This window comes from Ornithorhynchus anatinus, chromosome 3 (assembly GCF_004115215.2).
Source record: "Ornithorhynchus anatinus isolate Pmale09 chromosome 3, mOrnAna1.pri.v4, whole genome shotgun sequence".
Taxonomy (NCBI): Eukaryota; Metazoa; Chordata; class Mammalia; order Monotremata; family Ornithorhynchidae; genus Ornithorhynchus; species Ornithorhynchus anatinus.
The window spans coordinates 73762414-73772132 of record NC_041730.1 but is presented as its reverse complement, the minus strand read 5'-3'; the positions used below and the strand labels follow the sequence as shown (position 1 = coordinate 73772132).

Below are 9719 nucleotides of genomic sequence, written 5' to 3'. Positions count from 1 at the left end.
AGTGACCTTGGAGACAGGACTGTGAGCAACCAGAGTTGAGATCTTTCTATAGAACTAAGGGCCCAGGATCTCCTCAGACCCACAGTCAAGCCAAACAGAACTAGTTCTCTGCCCAGAGCCCCAGCCCCCAGATCCAGGACAATGTTCTGACTCAACAGTGGCCTCCTCATTCTCTCCCAGAACCCAACTCAACCTTACCCCCTCAAAACGCTCTCTTTCCCTCTCTCACACACACAGCACACATTTTTCTGAAAACCCAACACTTTCCCTTGGACCAAGTTGCTCTTGTGGCCACATATTCACCCTCCTCCTCGCCGTGCAGGCCCCTGGAGATCTGGAAGTTGCGTCACAGTTGACCGGAGATGAGCCAACCCTGACTCAATTTTTTCCATTTTCTTCCCCCTGTTTATAGAAAACATTCCCAATCCAAAAAACAGTCCCCTGAGTGCCACCTGAATTTTATAAGGGGAGCTCCCGATGGACCAGCTAGGGCCCCGCCTCCTACTTTGACCCATAAAAATCAAACTACCCACACTACTTTGCATGGCTTCGTGGGAGTTCCCTATCCACCTCATGCCTCAACGTGCCTCTCTCGTATTCCACCGGAGAAGAGGAAGCAACCAAATTAAAAAAAACACACAAAAAAATTGATTTGCCCATCCCATAAGAGAGACTGATTTACATCCATTGCTGCTGAAAAATTTGCAAATGGAGCAACTACAGGACCTTCCAAGAACCAGAAATTTGGAGGTTTGGCGAGGACTCACTCAAAGGCTAATCACCGTATTCAGTACAGGCAATGATCTTTACAATCATCCATGATGGAGGGGCACGAGGTGTTTAAAGCCATGGGGAACACTTGGAACAGACCATCAGGCCATATCTACATGACAATCCCTAAGTTCAAGGAATCCTTGTTTCTGATGACAAAAGAAAACTGTTATTCCTCCTCACCTTCCATGACATTTTTCAAGTGACCCAAGGCTCCAGATTCCAACCCAACAGTATATTCATCATAGGATCATGACAGTGGAAGAGAGCTAATGGGGCTCTGGGACAGCTGAAAAGGAAACAGAAAAAAAAATTGTTAAAGCATTCCATTTTTCCTACTGCACACCTGCTTCCATCTCCCTTAAAATCCACCTCTGGTGACAAAACACAGGCATGGAAACCCAAGACACCAAAAAGCTTCTCCATTCTTCCCTTCCCGGGACAGTGGATCCCCTCACACCCAGTCCCGAGAAAGCCTGCATCCAAACAAAACCTCTCCCGACCAAATACTGAACCAACTGGGGTCGGGGAAAATCTGCAACACTCCTCCCCATCGCTGTTTGAATCTCAACCCACTGAACTATTTGGTACACCACTACAGGAATCCAGATCCATGTAGGGGCTTGAGACACACACACACACACACACACTCCCTGATTCTCCTTATCTCCCTCTCTCTCTTTCTGTTTCAACTCTGGACCGTGTCCTCCCAATGCCCTGCAAACAGCCCTTGACAGAACAGCAAACATCCAATCTTTGGAACCAGCTCATGGTCAAGACAATGCCCCGGTGAAGACTGGAGACTCAACTCCAGACTACTCCTTCACGTGACCCCTCTCTCTCTCTAGAGAAATCCCTATTACTAGTTTGAGGGGTAGACGGCTGCTTGCTCCAAGGCCAAGATACCACCCCCCTCATTTCCCTAGAGAGGGCAGTCCTAGTCCAGTACTAGGCTTCAAGGTACACTGCTCTATACTGGACACTACAATCATCATGAAACTCATGCCCTGCAAATTACTCCATCCCTCCCCAGTGACCATCTCTCACACTCAAGTCTCCAAAATTCTTTGTCTGAAAAGATAACCAAGGAAACCAGAAACCTGCCTGTCCTGATCCTCACCAAAGAGACACTTCCCTAATCTCTTCCCTGGAAGCGACTCTCAGACCGAGAACAAAGTGCCTTCAAAGGAGACTGAGGATGGACAGAGTAACCCTGGAGACAGGACTGTGAGCACCCAGAGTTGAGACCCTTCTATAGAATTAAGGGCCCCGGGTCTCCTCTGACCCACAGTCTAGCCAATCAGAATCAGTTCTCTGCCCAGAGCCCCAACCCCCAGATCCAGGACAATGTTCTGACTCCACAGTGGCCTCCTCGGCCTCCACACTCTCTCCCAGAACCCAGGTCATGAGTTCTAATCCCAGCTCTGCCACTTGTCAGCTGTGTGACTGGGGGCAAGTCACTTAACGTCTCTGGGCCTCAGTTACCTCATCTGCAAAATGGGGATTAAGACTGTGAGCCCCACGTGGGACAACCTGATTCCCCTGTGTCTACCCCAGCGCTTAGAACAGTGCTCTGCACATAGTAAGCATTTAACAAATACCAACATTATTAACTCAACCCCACCTCCTTAAAATGCTCTCTCTCTCACACACACACACACACACACACAAAGCCCAACATGTTCCCTTCCCTTGGATTCTGTTTTTCTCCCCATCACATGTAGATGATCCTCGCAGCCAGGGAGCATCCAATTGGTCTGTATACACTGTCAACGTTGGCACTAGATGGGTCCATGCCAAAATTAACGTTGTACTCTTTTTCCCCCCTAATCACAAAGAAAAAATGAAGATGGTGGATCAAAACACCATAGCCCGAATGACAGCTAAGGTTTCAGGCTGGTCCCCGGATAGACTGGGAAAGTCTCGCCTCCTAGCTAGACCAATAAAAGAAACTGCACAAAGTACTGGGCAGAAAAGGTATCTTTGTTCCCAACCACCTGCACACCGCAACTTGACTCTCTGGTCTATCTTGGAGAGGAGGAAAAAAAAAAGATTTCTATTACCAAGGAGGTGAACTCTCTGAATACACCCTTACTGTTCTGTAAACAGAGCCAATGCAGGACCTTCCAGAATGTACAGAGAATACGACAGTCGTCCTAGGATGAATTCTAGACTCTCTAACTGCAAATGGAGGGGGTTATGCACATTCCGTCATCTCCATGCCACTGCAGGAAAAACGCTTCCTAACTGAATTAAGCTGGTGAAAAAAGTTTGGAAAGACAATGAAGCCCAGAAGCCTTGGTTTCAAAGTGCAAGAGAAAACTGACATTCCTTCTCACCTGCCATGACATTCCTTGAAGTTTCCTTCATTTCGCGATTCCCCCCTGGGGTGCCCTGTGATACGAGATGAGGAGCAGAGAGGACGGTGGTAGAGGGGGGCGGGCCGGGATGAAAAACAAAGGGGAAAAAATAGTAAGCCGTTCAGTTTCTCTCAATGACACAGGTCTCTCCCCAGCACCACAACAACCTCTTCTTAAAAATAAACAGATTGGAACCCACAGACACCCTAGCTTCCTCACTTAGTTCCCCCTGCCACAGAGCACCATAAACCCATGCCAAACAAAGCCTCAGTGCAAAGGACAAGAGTTCTCCAAGGCAAATACTGCATCAGCTGGTAAAGGGGAAAGTCAGCACTACCCGTCATTTCTAGGAATCTTACTTGAACAAATCAGGTTGACCAATAAAGGAATCCAGATCTATCTGGAGTGCTGAGACAGATGGACAGACAGACAGAGACACACACACATACATACACACTCCCTGATTCTCCTTATCTCCCTCTCTCTCTTTCTTTCCATTTCAACTGTGGACCGTGTCCTCTCACTCCGCTTCAAAACAACCCCTGACAGCAAAGCAGACATCCAATCATGGGGACCAGCTAATGGTCAAGGCAATGCCCTGGAAGAGACTGGACACTACCCTCGACCCTACCTCTTCCCTGGACCCCTCTCTCCCCAGAGAAATCCCTATCGCTCCTTTCTGGGGGTACGGCAGGTTTCCCTGAGGCCAAGGTACCCACATTTCCATAGTTCAGGTAGTCCTAGTCAAGTACTAGGCCTCAGTGCACAATGCTCCATACTAGACACTAGAATCTCCATGAAACTCATGCCCTGAAAATTGCTCCATCCCTCCCCACTGACCTCCTTATCTCACACTCCAGTCCCCAGGATTCCTTTTCTGAAGAGATCACAAAGGAAACCAGAAACCTACCTGTGCTGCTCCTCACCAAACACTTCCCTGGTCTTTTCCCTGGAAGCGACTATCAGACCCAGAAAAAGATCCCTTCAAAAGGAGACTGAGGATGGACAGAGTGACCCTGGTGACAGGACTGTGAGCACCCAGAGTTGAGATCTTTCTATAGAATTAAGGGCCCAGGATCTCCTCAGACCCACAGTCAAACCAAACAGAACCAGTTCTCTGCCCAGAGCCCCAGCCCCCAGATCCAGGACAACCGTCTGACTCGACAGTGGCCTCCGCGGCCTCCACGCTCTCTCCCAGAACCCAACTCAACCTCACCCCCTCAAAATGCTGTCTCCCTCTCCCTCTCTCACACACACACACACACACAGAGGCCAACACGTTCCCTTTCCTTGGATTCTGTTTTTCTCCCCGTCACATGTAGATGATCCTCGCAACCAGGGAGCATCCAATTGGTCTGTGTACATCATTGACGTTGGCATGAAATGGGCCCATGCCGAAACAAACATTTTACTCTTTTTCCCCCCATTGGCAAAGAAAGAGAAAAAAAATATGGTGGATCAAAAAAGCATACCCCGAATGACAGCTAAGGTTTCAGGCTGGACCCCGGATACCCTGGCTAATGCCTCGCCTCCTAGCTAGGCCAATAAAAGAAACTACACAGAATATTGGCAGAAAGTGGTCTTTGTTCCCAACCAATGGCACACCTCAACATGGCTCCTGGCCTTTCCTTGGAGAGGAGGAAGACACAGAATTCCATTCCCGAGGAAGTGAACTCTCTCAATACACCCTTACAGTTCTGGGAAAGGAGCCCATGCGGGACCTTCCAAAATGTACAGAGAACACGACAGTCATCCTAGGATGAATTTTAGACTAAGTAACTGCAAATGGAGGGGGTTACGCACAGTCCGTCTTCTCCATGCCACTGCAGGAAAAATACTTCCTAACTGAATTAAGCTGGTGAAAAAGTTTGGAAAGACAATGATGTCCAGAAGCCTGATTTAAAAGTGCAAGAGAAAACTGACATTCCTTCTCACCTGCCATGACATTCCTTGAAGTTTTCTTCGTTTCGGGATTCCCCCCTGGGGTGCCCTGTGATACGAGATGAGGAGCAGAGAGGACGGTGGTAGAGGGGGGCGGGCCGGGATGAAAAACAAAGGGGAAAAAATAGTAAGCCGTTCAGTTTCTCTCAATGACACAGGTGTCTACCCAGCACCACAACAACCTCTTCTTAAAAATAAACAGATTTGAACCCACAGACACCCTAACTTCCTCACTTAGTTCCCCCTGCCACAGAGCACCATAAACCCATGCCAAACAAAGCCTCAATGCAAAGGACAAGAGTTCTCCAAGGCAAATACTGCATCAACTGGTAAAGGGGAAAGTCAGCACTACCCGTCATTTCTAGGAATCTTACTTGAACAAATCAGGTAGGCCAATAAAGGAATCCAGATCTATCTGGAGTGCTGAGACAGATGGACAGACAGACAGACACACACACACTCCCTGATTCTTGTTATCTCCCTCTCTCTTTCTTTCCATTTCAACTGTGGACCGTGTCCACCCACTCTGCTGCAAACAACCCCTGACAGCAAATCAGACATCCAATCCTGGGGACCAGCTCATGGTCAAGGCAATGCCCAGGAAAAAGACTGGACACTACCCTCGACCCTACTTCTTCCCTGGACCCCTCTCTCCCCAGAGAAATCCCTATCGCTCCTTTCTGGGGGGTACGGCAGGTTTTCCCGAGGCCAAGGTACCCACATTTCCATAGTTCAGGTAGTCCTAGTCAAGTACTAGGCCTCAATGCACAGTGTTCCATACTAGACACTAGAATCTCCATGAAATTCGTGGCCTGAAAACTGCTCCACCCCTCACCACTGACCTCCATATCTCACATTCCAATCCCCAGGATTCCTTCTCTGAAAAGATCAGAAAGGAAACCAGAAACCTGCCTGTTCTGCTCCTCACCAAACACTTCCCTGGTCTTTTCCCTGGAAGCGACTCTCAGACCCAGAACAAAGTCCCTTCAAAGGAGACTGAGGATGGACAGAGTGACCCTGGAGACAGGACTGTGAGCACACAGAGTTGAGACCCTTCTATAGAATTAAGGGCCCAGGGTCTTCTCAGACCCACAATCAAGTCAAACAGAACCAGTTCTCTGCCCAGAGCCCCAGCCCCCAGATCCAGGACAACCTTCTGACTCGACAGTGGCCTCCTCATTCTCTCCCAGAACCCAACTCAAACTTATCCCCTCAAAATGCTCTTTCTCTCTCTCACACACACACACACACACACCCCACACATTTTTCTGAAAAACCAACACCTTCCCTTGGATCCAGTTGCTCTTGTGGCCACAGAGTCACCCTCCTCATTGCCGTGCGGGCCCCGGGTGTTCTGGAAGTTGCATTACAGTTGACTGGAGTTGAGCCACGCCCGACTCAGTTTTTTCCACTTTCTTCCCCCTGTGCGTACAAAACATGCTGAGTCCAAAAAACTATCCACTGAATGCCACCTGAAGTTTAGAAGGGGTCCTCCCTATGGACCAGTTAAGGCCCCGCCTCCTTCTTTGACCCATAAAAATCAAACTACCCACACTACTTTCTATAGTGTCATGGAAGTTCCCTATGCACTTCATGCCTCAACGTGCCTCTCTTGTTGCTTCCTCTTCTCCGGTGGAAGATGAAAGTTAAAAAAAAAAAAAGCGAACAGAAAAAAATTGATTAGTCCATCCCATAAGAGAGACTGATTTACATCCCTTGCTCCTGAAAAATCTACAAATGCAGCAACTACAGGAACTTCCAGGAACCAGAAATTGGAGGCTTTGTTGAGGACTCACTCAGAGGCTAATCAATGTATTCAGCACAAGCAGTGATCTTCACGAACATCCAAGATGGAAGGGGACGAGGAGTTTCAAACCACTGTGAACACTTGGAACGGACCATCAAGCCTAATCAACATGATAGTCCATAAGTGCAAGGAATCCTTGTTTCTGATGACAAAAGCAAACAGTTATTCCTTCTCACCTTCAATGACATTTTTCAAGTGATCCGAGGCTCCAGATTCCAACCCAACAGTTTATTCTTCATGCAACCGTGGGAGTGGAGAAGAGCTATTGGGGCTCTGGGCTAGCTGAAAAGAAAATGAAAAAAAAAGACAAATGATTCCGTTTTTCCTACTGCACAACTGCTTCCACCTATCCTAAAATCCATCTCTGGTGGGAAACCCAGGAAAGGAAACCCAAAACACCAGAGCTTCTCCATTCTTCCCTCCCTGTGAAACTGGATCACCTCACACCCATGTCCAAGAAACCCTACATCCAAACAAGACCTCTCCCGACCAAATACTGACCCAACAGGGGTGGGGGCTCATCCATCCCTTCCCCATCCCTGTTTGATACTCAACCCACTGAACAATTTGGCACACCACTACAGGAATCCAGATCCATGTGGGGCCTTGACAGACAGACAGACAGACACACACACACACACACACACACCCTGATTCTCCTTATCTCCCTCTCTTTCTGTTTCAACTGTGGACCGTGTCCTCCCAATGCCCTGCAAACAGCCCCTGACAGAAAATCAAGCATCCAATCTTTGGAACCATCTAATGGTCCAGGCAATGCCCAGGAGAAGACTGGACACTCAACTCCACCCATATCTTTCATGTGATCCCTCTCTCTTTAGAGAAATCCCAATCACTATTTTAAGAGGTAGATGTCTGCTTGCCCCAGGGCCAAAGATACCCGTCCCTATTTCCCTAGAGAGGGCAGTCCTAGTCCAGTACTAGGCCTCACTGTACACTGCTCTATACTGAACACTACAATCTCCATGAAACTCGTACCCTGAAAATTACTCCATGCCCTGTAAATTACTCCATCCCTCACCACTGACATCCATATCTCACACTCAGGTTCCAGGAATTCCTTGTCTGAAAAGATGACCAAGGATAGCAGAAACCTGCCTGTGCTGCTCCTCAACAAACACTTCCCTAACCTCTTCCCTGGAAGCGACTGTCAGACCCAGAACAAAGTCCCTTCAAAGGAGACTGAGGATGGACAGAGTGACCCTGGAGACAGGACTGTGAGCACCCAGAGTTGAGATCTTTCTATAGAATTAAGGGCCCAGGATCTCCTCAGACCCACAGTCAAGCCAAACAGAACCAGTTCTCTGGCCAGAGCCCCAGCCCCCAGATCCAGGACAACGTTCTGACTCGATAGTGGCCTCCTCATACTCCCCATAACCCAAATCAATCTTACCCCCTCAAAATGCTGTCTCTCTCTCTCTCACACACACACATTTTCCTGAAAACCCAACACCTTCCCTTGGATCCAGTTGCTCTTGTGGCTGCAGAGTCACCCTCCTCATGGCCGTGTGGGCCCCTGGAGATTTGGAAGTTGCGTCACGGTTGACCGGAGATGAGCCAAGCTCCATTCTTTTTTCCATTTTCTTCCCCCTGTTCGTATAAAAACATGTTCAATACAAAAAGTAATCCCCTGAGTGCCACCTGAATTTTATAAGGGGAGCTGCCGATAGACCAGCTAAGGCCCCGACTCCTACTTTGACCCATTAAATTCAAACTACCCAAACTACTTTGTGTTGCGTCTTGGGAGCTCCCTATCCACCTCATGCCTCATCGTGCCTCTCTCGTCTTCCATCGGAGAGGAGGAAGCAACAAAATTAAAAAAAAGATTTGTCCATCCCATAAGAGACTGATTTTCATCCATTGCTCCTGAAAAATCTGAAAATGGAGCAACTACAGGACCTTCCAGGAACCAAAAAGTTAGAGGGTTTGGTGAGGACTCACTGAAAGGCCAATCACTGTATTCAGCACAGGCAGTGATCTTCACGATCATCAAAGATGAAGGGGCATGAGGCGTTTAAAGCCTCAGTGAACACGGAATGGACCATAAGGCCAAATCAACATGACAATCCCTAAGTTCAAGGAATCCTTGTTTCTGATGACAAAAGAAAACTGTTATTCCTCCTCACCTTCCATGACATTTTCAAGTGATCCTAGACTCCAGATTCCAACCCAACAGTTTTCTTCATAGGATCACGGGAGAGAAGTAGAGCTAGTGCGGCTCTGGGCTGGCTGAAAAGGAAATGGAAAAACACCGAAACAAAATTGACAAACGATTACATTTTTCCTACTGCACACCTGCTTCCAACTCCCCTAAAATCCACCTCTGGTGACAAACCCAGGCAAGGAAACCCAAGACACCAGACCTTCTCCATTCTTCCCTGCCTGGGACACTGAATCCTTTCACACCCAGCCCCAAGAAAGCCTGCATCCAAACAAGACTTCGCCCGACCAAAATACTGACCCAAGTGGGCTGGGGGGGAAAATCTGCAACACTCCTCCCCATCCCTGTTTGATACTCAACCCACTGAACAATTTGGTACACCACTACAAGAATCCAGATTCATGTGGGGGCTTCACACACACACACACACACTCCCTAACTCTCCTTATCTCCTTCTCTCTCTTTCTTTCCATTGAAACTGTGGCCCGTGTCCTCCCACTCCCCTGCAAACACCACCTGACAGCAAAGCAGACATCCAATCCTGGGGACAAGCTAATGGTCAAGGCAATGCCCAGGAAAAGACTGGACACTACACTCGACCCTACGTCTTCCCTTAACCCCTCTCTCCGCGGAGAAATCCCTATCGCTACTTTCTGGGCGG

General features: G+C 48.3%; 1 long non-coding RNA gene across 1 annotated transcript; it reads right to left on the bottom strand.

The window, feature by feature from the left end:
• Window positions 1-298: 298 nt before the first annotated feature.
• Window positions 299-3165, bottom strand: LOC114810050. Its single transcript, XR_003757782.1, has 3 exons — window positions 3111-3165; window positions 955-1060; window positions 299-402 (listed from the first exon to the last, which is right to left on the bottom strand). It is a non-coding gene; the product is annotated as an uncharacterized LOC114810050 (long non-coding RNA).
• Window positions 3166-9719: the final 6554 nt, after the last annotated feature.